The sequence below is a fragment of the Mustela nivalis genome, assembly GCF_964662115.1.
Source record: "Mustela nivalis genome assembly, chromosome: 1".
NCBI lineage: Eukaryota > Metazoa > Chordata > Mammalia > Carnivora > Mustelidae > Mustela > Mustela nivalis.
This window is the reverse complement of record NC_139020.1, coordinates 3974666-3990817: the sequence shown is the minus strand read 5'-3', so window position 1 is coordinate 3990817 and position 16152 is coordinate 3974666. Positions and strand designations below refer to the sequence as shown.

The 16152-nt window shown below is 54.2% G+C and overlaps 1 protein-coding gene and 1 long non-coding RNA gene across 5 annotated transcripts in view; one reads left to right on the top strand and one right to left on the bottom strand.

The window, feature by feature from the left end:
* The window catches only part of TMPRSS2 (transmembrane serine protease 2), a 302633-nt gene that overhangs the window by 29081 nt on the left and 257400 nt on the right, over positions 1-16152 (bottom strand). The window contains exon 1 of one of the 3 annotated variants that reach the window (XM_082721982.1): positions 4755-4903. The exons of 1 other annotated variant lie outside the window; for it this stretch is intronic. The gene's annotated coding sequence lies outside the window, so the exon portion shown is untranslated. Of the gene's footprint in view, positions 1-4597; positions 4904-16152 lie in introns of those variants that run through there. One more of the 3 variants, XM_082721981.1, reaches the window with a different exon arrangement.
* LOC309860254 lies at positions 1218-8810 on the top strand. Of its 2 annotated transcripts, none has more exons than XR_014309279.1 (4): positions 1218-4262; positions 5646-5806; positions 6174-6256; positions 6469-8810. It is a non-coding gene; the product is annotated as an uncharacterized lncRNA (long non-coding RNA). The 2 variants fall into 2 exon arrangements; XR_014309280.1 differs by lacking the exon at positions 1218-4262 and adding an exon at positions 4782-4912.

Below are 16152 nucleotides of genomic sequence, written 5' to 3'. Positions count from 1 at the left end.
GGGACGTGCGTGACCTCCCAGGCGCAGGTGAACAACATACTTAATGGGGCTGGAGAGGCTCCCCGGTCGCTCCGGGAGGGAGGAGTCCTGAGACTGCGAAGGCCACGGCGAAGGGTTAAAGACCTCGCCCACGCCCATCCAGAGAATGGGATAATCAATGAAGAGGGCTGTTTCGAGGACACTGTGTCCAGCAGTGGCCAAGACGCACGATAGACACACACGATAGTAACATCATGACAGCAACTACAGTTTACCTGCTGGCCCTGGAGGAATGGTTATGTCCAAAAGAGATCTAGCTTATTCTGTGCAAGGCAGAGGACGAAAGAAAGCAGGACCCAAATGGTCAGCCACGTCAGAAAGGCAGATTTGACTCAACCCAGAAAACCACATTTCCAACAATGCAAGTTTAAATATCGACGAGTTGCCTTGGACAGAACCGTGTTCTCCAAACTGTGAACCATCTGATCCACCATGGAAGGTGAGCTATCCACGTGTATGTTAGCCCAGAAGATTCTAGAACAGAACCGAGCTCTGGCTGGGGGCCAGGCAGGGTGATCTTACATGGCCTGTGGCCAGACACTCACAGAAGGAGCTCCAAACCCGACATCCGTAGACACAGGCTCCGCGTACCAAGTTCTGATCAAGGGTTGAAATGAGGTCAGGTGTGGTGCCCCGCCAGGAAGGCCCCTTGGGGAGCAGGGACCATGGGGGACGCTGGCGCTGGGTCTCGAGCCCACGCAAAACCTGTTCCACCTTCCAGCTCCTCTCTCGCTTGAAGACGTTTCTCTGTCAAACGTCCGTCCGCTGGATGCCACGGCCTCTTCCCGGGTCCCCCCCGATCCTCCTGTTAACTCTGCCCTTCCGGGAACTTCCAGAACCTCCAGACTTCAGCCGTGGCTCCTGCAACCCTCGCGGCCCTTCAAACTTCCTGTGCTTTCTTGCCCGATCTCTGCTCACTCAGCCCCCCGCACACACGGGCCGGTGAAGCCTCCCAGCTGAGCTCCGTCCACGCCGACAAAATGCCTGGAGTTTTCACGCAGAGCCAGCCCTACCCTCCTCCTCCCACACTCACCTCTACAAACCTGTTTCTTTCTGTTTTTTGTTTTCTTAAGATCTTATTAATTGATATGAGAGAAAGAGAGCGTGACAGAGACAGCAGGAGTGGGGGCGGGAGGCAGAGGGAGAGGGAGCGGCGGGCTCCCCGCTCAGCAGGGAGCCCGATGCGGGGCTCGATCCCAGGACCCAGGATCATGAGCTGAGCGGAAGGCAGACGCTTCACCAACTGAGCCACCAGCCGCCCCTACAAGCGTATCTTCAAGACACCTTCCCTCTTCCCTGTTCACAATCTAAGTAACTGCCCACATCCCCACCAGAAAATCAGTGTCTGCCTTTCTCCCTTGATGCCCCTAAGGCTGACCGTGACATTTCCACATGTGGCTGGGGCCAGGATGGTCAACGCACAAAGCCTCCAAGTCTCCCTCCTCCACAGCCAGGCTGACTACCCTGGAGGCTTCCAAGCCCGGGTTCCCTCAGATGGCCGTTAGGGTCCCCACTACCAAGCCAGAATGGGACTCACGTGATGCCCCTGCACCCCAACCCCAGAAACCCCCACCTTGTCCTGGGGCAGACCCAACGTCAGGAGGTCCCTGCGGGTGCCCTGGAAAGCGGGGGGCAAGGAAGAGCAGGGAAGACTCCGCGGCTGTGGGAAGCAGGCTGACCCCAGGAGATCCAGAACAGAACAGAGGTGGGAAAGCGGGCAGACCCGGTGCCTCTCCAGACCCCTCACCCTCCCCAGCAGCAAGCCAGCTTAGGTAACCAAAACGGACCGGCCACCAAACTGACCGAGTCCATTTCCCTTCCATTTCCTACTCCCATTATCAAGGCTTGGACTCGACTCCCAGGCCTCCCAAACCTGCGATTTTCCTGGAGGATTTAGAAAAACAGTGAACCGAGCTCCACTGTCCGTCTGATGCGGTGACCCCACAGGATCACAGAGCTCTCCCGGGTGTCCGGCCGCAGGTTTGGGCCGGAGATGACCGACGGCCAGCTGCACTCCTGGCGCTCCCTTCCTGAGAAGCCCACGTATGTCCGGAGTGCCCTGTCGACCACACGTTTTGACCCAAATCTTGTCCCCCATCAATCGCCCCATTAGCCAGGGAGCTCAGCCCGCGGCACTGCCCCACGGGGGAGTCCCGGACGCTCCTGCCCAGCTTGCTCTAGAAGCTTCAGCACAGAACCCAGGTGCGGCTGTGGGCAGGCAGAGCCAGCCTGGCCGGCCAGCAAGCACAGGCCTCATGGGGCTTCCTTGGGCCTGGTTCTCAGCTCCCCTGGCCCTCCACCCTGGTGCCTGGGACACACCAGTCTCCACACACCAGTCTCCAGGAGGAAGAGGCAGTCGCAGGACCGACCAGAGCCCTAAGGAACCAGATGGGCAGGCTTCATCCCCAGTGGCCTTCCACGGCTTCCAGGATCCTCGGCCAGCGACTCGCCTCTCCGGTGACTCCCGCTGAAGTGAAGGACGTTAATTTTTTTTTTTTTTAAGATTTTATTTATTTGTCAGAGAGAGAGAGGGAGAGCGAGCACAGGCAGACAGAATGGCAGGCAGAGGCAGAGGGAGAAGCAGGCTCCCTGCCGAGCAAGGAGCCCCATGTGGGACTCGATCCCAGGACGCTGGGATCATGACCTGAGCCGAAGGCAGCTGCTTAACCAACTGAGCCACCCAGGCGTCCCAGTGAAGGACGTTATTAAAGAGTCTGGAGTGACACCTGGCTGGAAGAAAGTGCCGCATCCACATTTGCTGTTATTTTAATACCAATGTGGCTACATTTTCTCCTACAGTTCTGGCGGCGGAGCCCAGGGCAGAGCAGCCAAGGGCGCGAAGTCCGAGCACTGAGCCCACTCAAGGTCCTGGCAACAAACAGCGTGGCCTTGCTCGGAGGAGGCGGACTCTGGGAGCGCTGAGAGTTAAGGCGCTCGCTGGTCCAGGCCAAAAGCAAAGGCCCGGGCTGCCCAGCCACTGGTATTTAAAAACCACAATAACAGAGAGGAAAGAGCTGAATGACCGTTTCCAGGCACAAGTCCTCCACTAAGGGGCTCCCCCAACTGGAGAGCTTAGCATGTTTCCCTGGCAGTGTCCTTGCCTTTCCCAGAACCCCAACTTTGGGTAAGGTCTGCTTCCCTGTGGGAAGAGGACCGACCTCCCCTCTGGGAAAGCTGGGAAGACGGAAGCCACACCCCAGTGACTTGGGGGGACCCCCCATCACCTGGTCCACCAGACCCCCTCACCTCGCTCAGCAAGGGCATCCTGGGAGCCTGGACTCCGTGGGTCCCTGCGCCCCAGGTTCCTGGGCCTGGGTGAGCTCTGCCCACATTCCCAGTGGCCGGGCCACCCGCCTGCAGGGGAGGTTGGTGCCAGCCTCGCTTCCTGGAGAACCTTCCCCGACCTCCCAGGCTAAGTCAACAAGCCTCCTCTCCCTTGGGTTTCCTAAACACCTTGGAACTCCGCTTGGCAGCCTGTGTAATTTTCCATGATCCAGGGGACCCTCCACAGCTGCCGTGACCGCAAGGATCAGGGACCCCCTGCGCGCCCCTATCTCAGCCCCAGGGCCACTGCTCCGATTGGAATGGAGGAAGGTACAGTCTCAGGGCTGAGTCCTGGGTGACCTGCCCACCAGGTGGACCTCGGGTAGCGAGCCACTAGGATTCCTCCTGACCAGGCCTGCTGCCTGTGTGGTGGAAAAGGGATTGGGGCTTCGCTCAATTCTAGGCCACTGTGCTGTGCCCTCAGGGCTCTAGACACCCAAGCGCCCTCTGGGCTGGGGACGGAAGAACTCGAGCCATAAGGCGATTCTTCCCCAAGGCCGATGGTGGGTTCGCCGCCCAAGACATCCACTGTCAGGCTGGTGCGCTCCGCCGCGCGGCCACCGTCCGAGTCCCGCTGGACGGCGTGCGTTGGACGGAAGCGCCCAGGGGCCGGCCTTGTCCCCGGCAGGGAGCGCGCGCGGGGGCCAGGACCGCTCCTCCCCGCCGGGCTCCTGCGGACCCCGGGCGCTCAGGCGGCCTGGCTCGGATCGCCGCCGCCGGGGTCCGGCTGCCGACAGTGCCTCCCCGGGACCGCCGAGCCGTTCCGGCCTCGCCAGGGGGCCCGCCCGGGAGCCTTTCCCCGCCGTCCGCGCCGCCCTGGCCGTATCGCTCCCGGAATCTCAGCGAGTTTCCAGTTTCTCCCCACCTCGGGAGGGAACCAAGCAGCAGAAGGAGTTCAGGTAACACTCCGGGGCTGCAGAGATTTTCCCGAAACAAAGAAACGGGTAGACAACTCTGTCCTCCTTGTTCCCCAAAAGAAAACGCGCGCCCCTGCTCCCCAGCTCCGGGCCGCAGAAGGCCGGTGGTCCAGCAGCCGACTGTGGCCGAGGGCCCGACCCCGACCAGTGAGCCAGAGACTCGAAGCAAAAGGTGCCCGGGCCGCGCGCAGCCAACGCGGTGGCCGGGGGCCTCCGAACGGCGCACCAAGGGATCCCAGGAGGGTCGCAGCCTCCAGCCCCACCGAGGGCCCTTTGCCCGGCCCAGCCCGGAGAGTCCCGCCGGTGGAAGGACGCACCTGCCGCGCTCACGCCGCGCACACCTGGCCTCCCGTCCCGTCGCTGCCACCCAGCGCGGGGGGCGCCTGACTTGTCTTCCGGCGCCCAGACCTTCCTTTTGCGCCCGGGACCCGCACGCCAGACTCGCACCGAGAACCGGCGGCGCGCGCGACTTACCCGCGGGGCTCCCTGGCCGGGCGCTCTCCGCCCCTTGCCCTTCCTCCTCCGCCGCCGCCGCCTCCCCCGCCCCCGCTCGTCTTCCTCGGCCCGGCGCGGAGTCCCCGACGCTCCCTGGCGCTCGCTTAAATCCCGGGAGGCGGTGTCCGACTGCCAGGGTGACACCCCTAAACGCGGTCCCCGGTGACCTCCAGCAGGGGGAGGGGGGAGGCCGGTGCGCGGCCCCGGGAGGGGCGGGTCCGGGCGGGGCGCGGGTGGCGCTCGGGTGGCAGGAGGAGGAGTTTCCCCCAGGGAAAGCCCGGGAAGCGCTTCTGGCCCCGGCCGGCTGGGGGGGATCCCACGGAGTGGGTTTCGTCCCCCCCCCCCACCCCCGGCGGGCAATGGGGGCCGGGAGGAGAGTGTCCCCCTCCCCCGTCTCCAGGACCGCTCCGGTGGTGGGCGCCTCGAATTCGGATTAAGGAAGGAAATTCTGGGGAGCCCTGACTGAGTCCCTGGGTGAGCCCCAGGGTCTGCTGCTCCCTGAGCTCCTGGGCGCGAGGACCCTCCCGCCGGCCTAGGCCAGCCTTCCCTGGCCTGCGGCTCCCAAGTTCCAAGTCCCCCCACGGCTCCCCGCGAGTGGTGTGAGGTCTTCCCACGCAGCGCAGGCAAGGGACGCCCCAGAGGGAAAGGGTGAGATAAACCTTAGTCCAAAAGGCTTGGCTTTTCCCGGTGCTCCCGAAGCGGGAGAGGAGGAAAGCTGAGTTTATTCCGAATCACAGGCCTCTCTGTTCTGCCGCCGGACTCTCGGGTAGAATTTTGTCTCCCACCCTGCGCATTGGGTCCCACCCTTAGATCCATAAAGGGGATAATCCCAGATAACCCGGGGACCCACCCAGCTCCCCGGTTTCACAGGTGTCCTGGTGGCCCGAGGCAAAACGTTCCAGGACGCGTACAGCACCCAGGTCGCGTGGGACGGATGAAGATGCAGAACAGTGGTTTATTAAAGCACGAGGACAGGACCCGAGGGCAGATGAGGCGTGGCCTGTTTTAGACCTGCAGGTTGGAAGGTGACGGTAAGGAAAAAGGGAGGTTTCCAAAGAACTTTCGTATCTCAAGATAACAGAGGCCTTCACTTGTCAAGTTAAGGTCTTTTCCCCTCTAGCAAGGCATTAATATTAAGCTAGTTGGGAGGTTCAAGGAGGAATGTCACACATGGCCCACCCTGGGGGGCGGGGTAGGTTACGAGGTGTCAGCTTCCGCTCTGTGTTCAGCCCGCCTCCCGGTCCCTCATCAGGACTGTGTGTCTGGAACTGTCTGCAAGTGACCCGATGGTGGACCCGGCTCCCTAACGCCCAGCTTCACACCCGGTGACGTGTGTGTTTCTATAGCAGCCTCGTGTGCGGGTGACTCTCAACACGCGTTTCTCCTTCTCTTCGGCAGCTTCACGAAGGTTTTGCTGGCGTGTGCACAGCTCCCTGAGCCTGCGATCGGGCTGGGTAGCCCGCGGGACCTCCGCGCGAGAGGTGGGCGTGTGTACCCAGTCTCAGGCGCCACAGGCTGCTTCTCATCCCCTTCCAGGATTCCCGCTTCAGGGGTGAACACACAGCCCGCTTTGGGCGAGGGAGATGGCGGGGCTTCGGGGAGGGGGTCTGGGGGTTTTCTCACTCTTCTAAAGGAGCTGCAGAGCCCCACTTACTTGTGCTCAGGAATCGCCTCCCCATCACCGGCTTCCCAGCACCCTTGCCATCAGCACGAAGCTAGCTCCAGGGAACGAAGGCTCCTCCATCAAAACAGACCGCGTGGAGAAAACTAGAAACTGAGTTCCTCTTGCTGTCATTGAACTGCTGCGTTACACCGGCTCTGAAGTGAAGCCGGCTTGCGACTTCTTTTGTGAATAATTACGGCAGAATTTGCAGGAAAACTTGGGAAATCCTCAGCCACAAGAGTGAAGTAGAAGTATGTATCCAGGGAAGGGAAGAAGGAATCCTAGTGGCAGGTCCAGAGCCCGATACGGAGCTGGATCTCATGACCCTGAGATCAGGACCCCGGCCAAAGCCAAGAGCCAGGCACTTGACTGACTGTGCCACCCAGATGCCCCTAGAAGCCAGGGTTTTTAAAGATAACTTAGCAGAGGGGCGCCTGGGTCAAAGCAGCCTGTTAAGCCTCTGCCTTCAGCTGAGGTCATGATCTCGGGGTCCTCGGATCGAGCCCCACGTCAGGCTCCCTGCTCAGTGGGGGAGTCTGCTTCTCCCTCTGCCTCTGCCTTCTGCTCCCCGCACCCAGCTCACGCTTTCTCTCTCACACACACGCTCTTTCACACACTCACTCTCTCTCAAATAAAGAAAGAAAACCTTTAAAAAAAAAAAAAAAAGAATGAGAAATAGAGTATATGCTGATTACGTCCAACCCCAAAGAAGAAAAAAATGGAGTAAGTGGAAAAGAACTCAGTGAAGCCAAACAAAATGAAGCAAAGAAGGCTGAAGGGGAAGGGGAGTAACACTCAGTCCGGAAAAGCCGGATAAGAAAACACAAAATACACATGGAGACGAGTATGCAGCGTACCTCAGCCATCATGCGTGGAGATACTCTCAGTTGGGCTAAACCGTCAGGTACTATGAATAGGGTTAAAAAAATACATAGATTATCGGATTGCCTCGTTTTTTTTAAGACCGTAGTACGCTAGGTTATTCATTAGACGTATTTAAAACGAGCTGGTTTGGCTACATTAGTAATGGACCAAATAGACCTGAGAATAAAAAGGTTTTATTGAGAATAAGGAGAGCCCATGATAATGACAAAATGCCTAGAAAATATAGTCATTGAGCTTGCGTACACCTAACAACAGTTTCCCAAAATGTCTCAAGGAAACATTTCTAGAATTACAAGATCTTTACAAATCCACCGCCTTCTCTCTCGGCCTGCAAAGGGCAGGCAAAGAAATAAACATCAGTGAAAAAAACAGAAGATAACAACACTGACGGGGTTTGGGAATACAGGTGAGGTTCACTGGCGTGAGGTCCAGAGCCGGCGACCAAAAAAGAATTCTCAAGACGTCTCTGGTGCACAAAGGTGATTTTTATTAAAGCTCGGAGAGCAGGACCCCTGGGCAGACAGCGCGGAGGCACCTGGGTGGTGAGCAGCGGCTGATTGTGTCCTTGGGAGTTGGGGGAGGTGAGGAGGAGGAAGGTTTCTAAAGGATTTTCATATGTTAAAGAAGACTCCGGAGGCCAGAGGCCTTCCATTGTCAAGTGAAGGTTGTTTTCCCTCTAGCAAAGCATTAAGATTAAAATGGCTGGGAGCTTCCGGGAGGAAAGTTACCCTCCGGCCAACTCAAGCATTTTTCCACCGGCTGTGTGTGACGGGGACACTTCGTTGTTTCTACGTTTCCTTCTGGAAGCTAGGTTGATAGAAATGCTTTGTTCTTGCAAATTGCTGAGACTTTTGTAGACTGAGGATGACTCCTGTCTTGCAGGTTTGTGATCTCTCTAAGTTAACTATTTGTTTTTCCTTCCCTCAGTTTTAGGGCAGCCGGGAGTGCCTGAGGAATGGCACATACATCCTATGGGGGCGGGGGGAGGGGGTCTGCCTTGTCCTCAGCCAGCCTTCTGCTCCCTCACCTACACAGGGAGCAGACTTTATTAATGGACTTAAATAGATGCGTACACCAAGTAATTGGCCAGATGATCCTCCGTGTTAGTTCCTAGGAACAGTTAAACTTACTATTCTAGTCTTTCAAAAATTCTTCCAAGGAACTGAAAAGCAGAAGATACTCATTTATCAATGCCCGAACCAGCGAAAATAGTTCAAGGAAAATTACAAGCCAACCTAACTCACAAATATAAATGTAAAAATCCTAAACCAATTCTAACAGAATGAATCCAACACTCTGCAAATAGATTATGATAAAGTTGGCTTTATCCTGGTAATAGGATATTGCTTTAACATTAGCAAAGCTATCAATATAGTTCAACACAGTAACATAAATCACAAAGCTAAATTCAGCCTGCCTCTTGTGATTAAAAAAAAAAAAAAAATGTCCTTTGCGAGGATGAAATAAAAGGCTTGGCCCCAGGCTCAGCATGCACGTGTGTCCGGCTCTGTGGAAATGACAGTGACCTTCTATTAAACATGCAGCATGCTAGTGACCTCCTTACGGGATGGGCACATTGGGAATCCCAGTTTACATCTGGGGACGCCCCTCTCTGGGAGGACACAGCGCTCCCTGGTCCCACAGGTGTGCTGAGACCAGAACTGGGTCTCTGGGCTTGGGTGTCTCTTGGGCAGCTAAGTAGGGCTGAGGTTCCGGCCAGGGAGGGCGTTCTGTGTCAGAGACCCCAAATCTTAAAGGCCCCTTGGCTCGGGAACCCAGAGGCAGGGAGTTCCGGAGAAAGCAGGTAGGCTGGGGAGTGATGGAGGGAAAAGTAGGGTCATGGTAATAGAAATTTTAGCTTGAGGAGGGGGAAGGAGGAGCAGCACTCAGGGGCCGCATGGCTTCCCTTGGACCCTGTCCAGCAGGAAGGACCAGGATTCCTGCCCTGCTATCCTGAGAGGTGCTGGTGGCCCCAAGCTCTGCTCTCAGAGGACCCCTGGGTCCAGTAGGTCAGAAGGAAGGGGGCTTTCCTTGCTGCCTCACTGCCTGAGCCTCCCTCTGTTACCCTGGGGCCGGCACCCGGAAATGGTGTGTGTGTGTGGGGTGGGGGGGTGACAGGCTTTCCTGGACTAGACCAGGGCATCTCTGGCCGCAGGTCTGTGGCAGGCTTCCCAGGGTGTGGTATCCGTCCACCAGAGTCCTGGTCACATGTGGTCCTCCAAGCTAGACATGGCCTTGATGGCCGGTGTCCTGTCACAGAGAAGCAGAGGTGTGGAGAAGATGTCCCACCAAGACGCCAACCCCCGCCCCAAAAGAAAGTTCCTGCCTCCCAGAGAACCCAGAACAGGACAGAAGCTACTTAACCTCTTGATGCCCCAGTCTCCTCTGTAAAGTATCACAAAGATGCAACTCTGGCGAAATAAGTTATGGCGTGTTCAGGTTTCGAAGAGCACGCGGCCCCTCCTAAATGCCTAGTTATGACCACCGCTACTTCTACTACTACTAGAAAAGTGCTCAGGATGTACTTCCTCTCCTAAAACACGCCTAACAAAACACCTACCCTCATCACGTTGGGAACATATTCTAGACTCTCCAAGATGGCACCCATAGCTCCAAAAAACCATAAAATAAAGGTACTCACTTTTACCTATGTGAATTAATCCATTTCTAATTGATCCACTCTACAATTAGCCTCTGGATGGGTGAACCCCCAACCTCCCTCTGCCTGGGGAGTCCCAAGTACTGCCTCTTGTCGAGCCACATTTCTGCAATGGACCGGCCAAGCCTGATCTCCCTAGTGCAGTCTACACTCCATCTACCCTCTCTAAGGGGCCCGGTAGAATTGCTCAGTTTGTGTTAGTGAATGCAAACCTTGTTTTCATCGTGTCGAGATGAAAGGTGACATTACGTTGTTGATGCCAGCATTTTGGACATCAGTGACATCATCACTGCAGGCTCCCAGGACAGTGCGGATGCCAACCGGCTACCCACAGTGCCCTTTCAAGCATTTTGATAAATGCAGCACCAGTGCTAACAAGAGCGAGTTATCATTGAACAAACTTCATTAAAAGTCAACCTCCAGAATTCTATCTCAAGCACACCTCCCAGGCTTTGACTGGAGGGTGACAGAAGTCAGGGCTGGAGAGGCATATGGGGGCTACTTTGCAAGGTGGGGTGTCACAAAGCCTTCCCGTTCACATGTCCTACTTTCTGAAAGAACAGGGCCCAGCAGACCAGCTGCCCAGCTCGCCCATGAGGATTCTTTAGGGAGGGGCTGGACGTTCTCTGCACCAGAAATGTGTACAAAGCCAGGCTGGCAGCCTCTTCAAGGTGAGGCAAGAGGGAGGCAGTGAGTGGCTCCAGTGTGGGACAGGGAACATAAAGGAGCTCCTTCCTCCTCCCCCCGCCCCCCGACCTCACGGACACTTGAGCCCTCACTTTGCATGTGCTCAGACAAGCTACTACATAGAGCAGGGCTGCTCCTGGATGGGCGTGGAGATGCTTGTGGTGGGCACCAAGGCAGGGCAGGCACCAGCAGGTCCAACTCCCCTCCTTTGTCCTCTGCGTGGGTGCGTTCTGCAGAGGGTGTGCCAGACTTCTCTAGAGGGAAGAACAAACATTTGACAACATTTGGAAGTGGGCTGGATCAGAACTCCAAGACCCATTCAGAGAATCTGGTTTGACCTCAGTGCTGGGGCGTCCCTAAGGGTTTAAGACAGAAGGTGAGATGAATGTGCAGCTCTGGTTTCTGCCTCCTTCCCTCCCCCCAACCCCCTCCCCCCCAACTCAGGTACAGGGCAGGGAGGGACAGTGTTTGCAGGGGTGGAGGGGGAGTAGTTAGAAGCCAGGAATCGTGTTCAGCTTTATTTGCATAGCAAATGTTCTTCCATCCCTCTTATTATTTCATTTTGTAGCATTTTATGAAATCTGTTTCTGAATGAGTAGTGCAGCCTTTATTATTCATCTCAGAATGCACTGAAGGGGGTCAGAGTAAGTCTCACCAGAATGGACCCCTCAGGCTTGTGCACTATTTTGAGCTGAGGGTAACTGACACCCTGTGGGCCTCCAGATGATTCTGAAAACAAGAGAAATTTTGCCCCTCCCTTAACTACATAGAAGAATCCAAACTGAGGGTCTCTCCCAGAACCGGAGTTATTAGTAGAGATAAATTTATCTGGGTGACCCGCCTGTGGGCTTGGTGGACATCTGTTTGCCAAACATCTGTTGTTGTCTCATCTCCCTGGGAAGTGCCCTCCTCCCCTTTGAAACCCAGACCCCTATCCCATTTCTTGGCTCAGGAGGGACTAGATAATCTTATTAAGCTCTCTGTCTTAGAATCTTTCACATATGTGGGGTTTCCATAGTTATGAAATTAAATTTTATTTTTTCCTGTTAATCTGTGTCATGTCAATTTAATTCTTAGACCAGCCACAAGAACTTTAGAAGGGTAAAGGAAATTTTTTCCTCCCCAGCAGCACATACGTAGGGCCTATCGAGAGAAATTAAAATGTATTGACTACCAAAGGCAATTCCGTTTCCCGAAAGGTTGCTCTGATGGGATGGGTCTCACCGAACCCCTTGTGTGACCCCTGGAGATTTGTCCTCCCGTCACTCCCACCTTTTTTAGGGGTGTTGATCTGGTTACATTTTTTTCTTCGAAAGAAAGAAAAATTAGAAATATTTCATTCATAGAAAGGTGTGGGTTTTTTTGGTTTTTTGTTCTTCTTGTTTGTTTGTTTTGTTTTTGTTTTTTTGAGCGAGATAGAGCGTGAGTGAGCAGGGGAGGAGGGAGAGGCGGAGGAAGAGCATCTCCAACAGACTCCCCACTGCGCACAGAACCTGACGTGGGACTGGATCTCACCACCCTGAGATCACAACCTGAGCAAAAACCAAGAGTCCAACACGGAACTGAGTTAACCAGGTGCCCCCATAGTAAGCTCTTAAAGATCTAAAATTTAAAGTTTTTTTTTTTAAGGTATTGCTCATCATTAAACATACTGTCCCCCTCCTTGCTTATTATGATTTCTTTTTTCTGGCTAAAATGCACAAAAATCATTTTTAAAAAGCCCAGCCTGGTGATTCTATAGATGCGCTCTTCAATATTCACACTTAAATATCCTTCAGACTTTGAGTGGCTATTTGGGACTCCCAGAGCCTCCACGGCCATACCTAGGTACAGCTGTTGAATTTACCACCATCTTTCCTGCCCCGCTCCACCTCCAAACCCACGGCTCTGAGTCAGGAAGTCAGCTTAGGGAGCTGTCCTTATTTTCTGTCCCTTTCCTGGTGATGGCTGGTGATGGCTGGCCCAAAGTTTCATAAAACCTTTAAGTGTCTCTCCCCAGAGAAATGACGTCCAGCCACGAGAGCTGTTGTGACGTATTAAGTGGGCAACAGCAGAGTTGGGATGGGTCAATATGCTTCAAAACAGAGCAGGAACCCATGGCACGGCCCACAGCTTTGGTGAGCACTGTTCCTCCTCCCCTTTCTTCCGCACGAGGACAAGCCACATGGAGACTTGGATGTCACACCTGTGTCCACTTGGAACATGAACTGTGGCTGATTGGCGAACAGCATAGTTTGTCTTGACTTGAACGATTCTCGTTCTATTCATTTGGGGACCTGTGACACGCTGAGCACAATTTAAATATGCACACATGTGCTCGTACGTGTGTACATGTATATACACATGTGTGCGTGCACATACATGTAAACAATATGTCAATGTATATGCATATGTATCTGTCTATTTCTCACCAGTTTTCAGAAACCGTAAGCGCTTTAGTCAATCTGTCCTTCAAAGAATGAGCATGGGAACCACCCAGGCCCACTCCCGAAATAGTCCCCTATCTCCAGGACTTCCGTATTCCCGGCCAGTGACTTGATTGTTCACCACTGAGGCTGTGGGAAGGCGCACAAATTCTTCTACCATAAGTATCAACGGGTTAGGCCCTGAGATTCTTCAAATCTCTCCTTCAAAACTCCTTCCTGGGTTCTTTCTACTAGTCTGGAATGTTGCGAGAAGGATCCAAACCCAATTCCATTCAAACCATCCCCCACGCGACCCTGAAGGCCCCACCTTAAGCTAAACTTCCTGTCCTCGGTTGGTCCTCAGTTGGTCCTGCTTGGCCTCCCCTCTCCTGGGCATTTCGAAGGCTCTGCTTTATCACCAAGAGTGAGAAACTGGTCTTTGTCTGGGTGCATTGGTGGTTATCTGTCAGCCTACTGCTGACAATAATGATGATTTTATGTAGATGCACAGTGATAAATTACTCAACAAACTAATAAAGAAAATAAAACAGGGGTTGTGTTCCCAGTTGTAAAAGTCTTTCAGTCCTGGGTACAAAATGTCTGTTGTAAAACAGTACATTATTCCATTATAAAGAAAGAAAACAAAAATACACTTCCTTCTTTACTGACTGGGTGTCTCCCTGGCTGTGGGCCCTGGAGGGACTGGAGATCACCCCTCTGTGAGCTAAAGGGCTGAGTGGGCATGAGAGTGCCCGCCACCCAAAAGGACAGGGTCAGAGCAGTCCCAGCCACACCGGGTGGAGCAGCCCAGACCTCAGGGACCCCTCAGGTCAGGGCACTGAGGGGTTTGTACTCCACTTTATCTCTAAGCACTTACAGAATCTCACAGGCAAATTGCATAAGTTCTGGGACTTAATTCCTTTGCAACCATAAGATAGGCATACTAACATCTTCCTGTACTGCACAGGATTCAATTAGCCAATGAATGCAAACCATGAAAAATGAGACAAGTAAAAGCTGCCATCTTTTCCAAGGAAGGGAGAATTCCTAGACCAGTTTAGGTCTAGGATTGGCTGGAATGAGACATCCATACCTGGGGTTGTCCTGTGTGGCTGTGCAGGTTGCAGACAGTGCAAATCCAGGGAGTGCCTTCCACATTTGTAGCCATGTTTATGGCAGTTTTAACATGGCAGGTTTCTGGCAAATGCCAGAAAATGTGCTGTGGGAGAGGTGATTTATTCCAGTTCACACAAAAGTGCTGCACAAGCCCCTGGTGAGGCTGCCTGTTCATACTCTGTCTGGTAAGACAGGAGAAACTTAACCTGTAGCAGTACTCTCCTCCACGTGCACTGTAAAGCTGAATCATGGTTTTGTATCCTAATTGTTCTTTGACTTAAATGTATGATTAGAGGCCAGAAGCAAAGGCATTAATCACTTTAAAAATAGGTCAAGCCACTTTGGACGGATTTATAACAAAGCTCTCACTTGGTTGTAGTGGTCCAAACCATGAATGACATGTCTTACTAGAAACAGGGTGCTAAAGCCATTTGCACGGTCATAGGGAACAGGGATGGCATCCGAGTGGCCGGCCCTGGCATGGGACAGGTTTGGAACTGCCATGAGCTATTCCAGAAGGTGCTGGGTCCACCTTCTGGGACCTTGAAGCCTTGAAGACGGTCCCAGAGTCCTGTCTCCCTGGAGGTCCGAGATCAGAAGCTATTGCTAAGTAGGAAACATCTTTGCCTGCTCTGTGCTCCCTCCTTGCCACCTAAATTCCTTAGCTTAGAGACAATGAGGAAAACAGCAGGGGGGCCCCACTCACATACTTCTGCTCTGCAGGGTTACTGGGCACCTACCTCGTGCCAGGCCCTATGCTGGGGGCACAGAGGGAGCCCACTGTGAGTCATCATGTCATTTGCATCCCGTTAAGGAAGGCAGAAACTCATAAACAATAACTACCAATAAATCCGATGTGCTAAGGGCTAAAAAGAAAAGTAAAAGCAGGTCAAGGGAGGCAGAGTGATGATTAGAGTAGGCTCCTACTGATACTGGAGGCAGGGGAGGCCCCCAAGAGGGCAGGAGGGGTAACAGATGCACCTGCAGGAGGAAAAGCTTCCCAGGCAGAGGTCCCTGCCGAAGTAGGCGCTGGGCCGAGAAAAGCCCAAGAGACAAGAACATAGAATAGAAGGGACTGGGAGAGGGACCAATGACGCAAGTCCTCTGAGCAAGAAAAAAAGTTTTATTTATTATTTATTTTTAAATATTACTTATTTATTTGACAGACAGAGATCACAAGTAGGCAGAGAGGCAGGTGAGAGAGAGAAGCAGAGAGAGGAGGAAGCAGGCTCCCCGCTGAGCAGAGAGCCTGATGCAGGGCTCGATCCCAGGACCCTGAGACCATGACCTGAGCCGGAGGCAGAGGCTCTAAACCCCTGAGCCACCCAAGCGCCCCAAGAAAAGAAGTTTTAGGTTGTATTCTGAGTTGGGTGGTGGCAGAGAGATCGCACGACCTGGCTTGTGTGTGGAAGGGGCGCTGTGCTCTCTGCTGGGATAAGAGCGAATTGCTGGGGAGCATGCAGGTGACGAGGGTCCTTGGAGAAGGTGCACCCAGAGGTGCCTGGAGTGTCCCTGTGCCTGGGGACAGGTGGTGGAGCGGGTAGGATTGACACGGACAAATGCATGTGGGCCTCGCAGTGAGAAGTCAGAGAGGTCCCCAGGGACTTCGGTCTGAACAACTAGACCAGGGGGGCGCCATGGACCGAGACGGGGAAAGTAGATTTGGGAGACGAAACCGAGGACACGGCTGTGGGCATGTTGAGTCTGAGATGCTGCTCTGGGCTGAGTCTGAGATGCTGCTCTGGGCTGAGCACAGCACTCCTCCCACCCCCGGGCGTATGGGGAAGCCCTAACCCAGGGCCCCAGAGTGACTGCCCTGGAGATAGGGCCTCTATGATTCAGTCAAAACAAGGCCCTTAGGGTGGCTCTAATCCTGTCTGACACACGTCCTTATAAGAAAAGGAATTTGGATGTGCGGAGGGATGACCATTCGAGCCACCGGAGGAGGACACCGCCACGCAA